The sequence below is a fragment of the Octopus sinensis genome, unplaced genomic scaffold (genome assembly GCF_006345805.1).
Source record: "Octopus sinensis unplaced genomic scaffold, ASM634580v1 Contig19601, whole genome shotgun sequence".
NCBI classification, from domain to species: domain Eukaryota; kingdom Metazoa; phylum Mollusca; class Cephalopoda; order Octopoda; family Octopodidae; genus Octopus; species Octopus sinensis.
The window spans coordinates 1-5,000 of record NW_021836444.1 but is presented as its reverse complement, the minus strand read 5'-3'; the positions used below and the strand labels follow the sequence as shown (position 1 = coordinate 5,000).

Sequence of the window (5,000 nt, the reverse complement as noted above, 5' to 3'; positions counted from 1 at the left end):
ATGTTATCAACTAGCCCCTTCCCCTCAATACTTTTAGCCTTGTGCCTAAATCAGAGCCCAATATTTATTAGAGTTTGATTCCTATTTATTAGAAAATAAAGGCGTGGTGACAGCAGAATGGTTAGAGCGCTGGACACAGTGCTTTGCTGTATTTCTCCCAGCCCTTTACAATCTTTGAGTTCAAATTCCGCCGAGTTCAACTTTGCTTTCCTCCTTTCGGAGTCAATAGAATCAAGTAGGAAGCAAATACTGGGGTCGAAAGTATGGACTGACACGACTAACGTCCTCCCATCACAATTGTTAGACTCATAACTAAATCATAAACAATTATTTATTAGAGCAGAGATAATGAAATTGTCAAGGAGGGCAGCTATAATAATGAGGGAGAAAGCGGAAGAAAGAGCAGGGTTTTGAGTTTGGAACTAAATGTATGTTGACAGCCGAGAGTAGGGTAGCTTGATAAGGATTTATACTGATGTAGTGAGTCTTTCCAAAGACGATGTTTTTGATTGTGTTCTGTTGGAACTGTCTGTCAGTATTGGCGCCTCAAAATTATTTATGGCTTCCTCATACGAACACATACATATATGTATATATGCATATCTACATACATACATGTATACATACTTACATACATACATACAAACGTACATACATATATACATACATATATATATATATTTGTATGCATGTAGTAGAATATATATATATATATATATATATATAGATATATATATATATATATATAATATATATATATATATATATGTATATATATGTATATATATGATTGATTGATTGATTGATTCTAGTTTCAGCTTAATGAGCTGTGGCCATGCTGGGGCACCGCCATTATATATATATATATATATATAATATATATATTATATATATATAATATATATATAGATAAATAGATAGATAGATAGATATGTGTGTATGTATTGCATCATCGGTTGTTAAGCGATGGTGGGGAGAAGCACAGACACACACTCACACACACACACACACACACACACACACACACACACACATATATATATATATATATATACGACGGGCTTCTTTCAGTTTCCGTCTACTAAATCCACTCACAAGTCATTGGTCAGTATGAGGCTATAGTAGAAGACACTTGCTCAAGGTGTCACACATTGGGACTAAACTCAGAACCATGTGGTTGGGAAGCAAGCTTCTTACGACACAGCTACGTCATTTATAAAGAAACAAAACTGTAACTGGGGTGGAAAAATTATTGTCGCACCGCAGTACATGTTTCGATCTTAACAGGCCTCCACAGCGAAGTATATCCTATCTCGTACATGCCAGATTCATGATATCTGGAGAGAACACTAAACGTTTGCAGTTAAACCATTCACTGATTTAGTAATTTAGTATAATGTAAAGTACTCTCGACCAATTTCTTTAATTATTTCCTTAGAATGACCACCATTCTATAGTTCCTTAATCTCCCGACACCGCGAATGACACACATTGTGACAAGGCTGGTCCTTGGAATAGTATGTAGTACTCATTTTTGCCACCTGAGGCGCTACGGTCTCAGTTTACTATTAGTAGATTGTCAAGAAGACGTGAGATAAATTTGGCTTGAACGCCAGATTTATTGTAGGTAAAATTTCCAGAAGATTCTAACTTGTATTTAAGGTATCTAGTTGAACAAGGTCTTAAATAGTTAAGGAAAAGTGTATTGTCGTGTCGAACTCAAAATCTATCTAACCACTTAGCTCTTTGTGTTTTACAGATTTCTTTAGAATAAGAAATCCTTTAGTTTCTGACTCCCCATTTCTTTCCAATGACCATATGCTTTCATTTGAAGATTTCCCCCCAGAATCATCATAAATTCTTCTGCTCCCGACATCTTTGGAATGACCACATTTATTCCAGTGAAATCAGCAACTGGAGAAATTTCGTTTCTGGTGAGGAATCAGGAACCAAATAACGGAAATCGGGAACAGCTTTATCACGTTAAGCGATGCCATTTCACTTTAGGAAATACGACTATGGAAATATAACAGGAATTTGATATAATTTCCCAAGTAATTCCGATAAAAATGGCGTCGTTCTCTCTTGAACAAATGTGAATTTTATTGACAATCACGTGTCATTGGTTTGTTGAGATTTAAATAAAGAAAAGGAAAAACAAAAAAAGATAAAAAGAAAAAATTGAAATTTTAAAAAAATATTATTAAATGCAACTAATACAAAGCAAGGTTGTTATGTTGTGAAGTTTTGAATAATTTCTATAGAGGTGAAATGAATGAATTTTAGAATGAATGAGTTAATGGCGAAAATGGATATCTTAATGGTGTTAATTATTATAATTTATGCAAGGTTTCATTTAATTATTTAACCTGAACCATTAGAAACGCTCGGTGAAGTGAAGTGAATCGAATCGAATTTAATTTTCGACCGAATAAATTCGACTTCGGTGTTTAGAGGTCGGTCGGTCTTCAGGCTGGCTGGCAAGTTGTCGATGCCGAGTTCAAACTAACAGATCGCTACTTAAATTTAATCACTCTAACCTATCAGGTTATTACATACAATAAAAATAAATTGACAAAGATCCACATCCATAGACACTTACGCCCCACATCGAAACTGACGAAACAAAACATTAATTTATTGATACATTACCAGGATCCGCAGGATTGCTGCTGCTGGTTCTCTTATTGTTGCTGTTGTCATTGTTGTTGTTGTTGTTGTTGTTGTTGATGATGATGATGATGATGTTGTTGTTATTGCGGAATATTTTATGTAAACCTAGCAGAATCGCTAGAGCATCGGATAAAATTCCTGGCGGTGTGTTCCGGTACTGCGAGAAAAGCATGTGCAGAGAGGAGATTCCAGTGGGACGATGTTATGAGGAGGAAGGACGGGCGGGGTGTAGTGTTGAGTGCGGGGCTTGGGTGAGGGGCGGAAGTGTGATGGGTGGAGGAGGAGGAAAGAGGAGTGAATTCGGAATGTCTGAGTGGGGGAGAAACGAAACCGGCCAACTCCGACGAGCAGAACCCATTATTACAGCAGTAAAAAAAGACTGGGAGAGAAGAGACGGTAAGTACATCTGAAGGTTAGAGACTGAAGCGTGTCTGTGAGTGACTCTATGCCAATTAGTTGAGTAACTCTTTTTCTGGATGACTCGTGTGTGTGTGTACAATCGCAGGCTCGCCCCCAGATGTGGGAGCAATACGCTATTGTAAACCTCACCTGAGCTTTGTAGAGTAACAATAATAAACTAGGGCTAAATGAAGTTTCTGGCAGTGAGTGTAGTCTGAGGCTGAGAGCACTTGTATCTAGTAAAAGGTCACGTGGTATCTTTCTTGGTCCAGAAAGGAGAACTAAGTGATTTAGAACGACAGTCTGTGCTTTGTTATCGATGTGTGACACTACCAAGAAAAGTCAGAGATTCTAGTTCTGGCGTTCGTAGTGAGTCACAGAAAATTTGGTACATATTCTGCACCAGAGTAAATGAACATATCTGGGTGTCTTGAACAAAGAGACTGGTTAGCTCAGTGGCATCTTTTATTTGAAATGTCTTGCGATATATAAATAATAATAATAATAATAATAATAATAATAATAATAATAATAATAATAATAATAATAATAATAATAATAATAATGATGATGATAATGATAATAATAATAATAATAATAATATAATAATAATAATAATAATAATAATAATAATAATAATATAATAATAATACAATAATAGGGCTTCGTATATTTTGCCTCAGTGTCACTTTGATGGCATGAACTGCTCTCTCACTCAATAATAATAATAATAATAATAATAATAATAATAATAATAATAATAATAATAATAATAATGATCTAGAAAAAAGGAACGGCTAGGATACTGAGGAGGGTTCTTGGCATCTAAGGTTACTGGTTGTAGCCCGATGTTAGGATTTTTCCTTTTCCAACAGTCTAATCTTTTGTGAGTATTAAGAAAATAACAACAAAAACAACAACAATAATAATAATAATAATAATAATAATAATACGCATACAAGACTTCAGGCGCTCTTACAAAACCTGTGATGGAGAGAAAATAAGGATAACGAGGGATCATCATAACCGTGTGTTGAGAAGAGTTCTTTGGGGGTTGGAATAATTCATCTCTGAGGACATGGGTGTTTCATTCATCGTCCTTAAACAAATCTCATTCAGGGACCTTTTGAACGGGATGGGCTATTCAACCTGAAGAAAATTCTAACTGGGTCCTACCTGCAATGTCATACGCTGTTTATTTTCATATAAGGTTACTATGTTGCATACATAGGAGGAAGGACGGGGTGTAGAGTTGAGTGCGGGGCTTGGTGAGGGGCGGAAGTGTACACTTATCAGACGAGTAGTCATGTTAGATAAGGCGGCGAGCTGGCAGAAACTTTAGCACTCCGGGTGTGAAGTGCTTAGCGGTGGTATTTCGTCTGCCGTTACGTTCTGATTTCAAATTCCGCCGAGGTCGACTTTGCCTTTATACTTTCGGGGTCGTCGATAATTAAGTACATGTACGCACTGGGGTCGATGCAATCGACTTAATCCCTTTGTCTGTCCTTGTTGTCCCCTCTGTGTTTAGCCCCTTGTGGGCGATAAAGAAATAGATATATGAGCTTAAATTTTTGTACCCAGTGTCACTTGATGACATGAATCGCCTCTAATTCAATTATATTATTATTATTATTATAATTACAATAATGATAATAATAATAATAATAATAATAACAATATAATAATAATAATAATGATGATGATGATGATGATGATGATGATGATGATGATGAATTTATAATAATAATAATAATGATGATGATGATGATGATGATGATGATAATAATAATATAATAATAAACAATGATCATTCTTTTATAACGAGACTTAGATGGGTCTCTAGGAGAGCAGATATCAAGATATTGTTAGTATAAAATCCCCCGGGGAATCCAAACCAGAATCAGCCATGACAAGATTATACTGTTGAG

At 35.6% G+C, this 5,000-nt stretch overlaps 1 long non-coding RNA gene across 1 annotated transcript in view; it reads right to left on the bottom strand.

The window, feature by feature from the left end:
- Positions 1-2,717, bottom strand: part of LOC118762032 — a 17,834-nt gene extending 15,117 nt beyond the window's left edge. The window contains exon 1 of the long non-coding RNA XR_004997818.1: positions 2,653-2,717. This is a non-coding gene — a long non-coding RNA (uncharacterized LOC118762032). The remainder of the gene's footprint in view (positions 1-2,652) is intronic.
- Between the last annotated feature and the right edge of the window lie 2,283 nt (positions 2,718-5,000).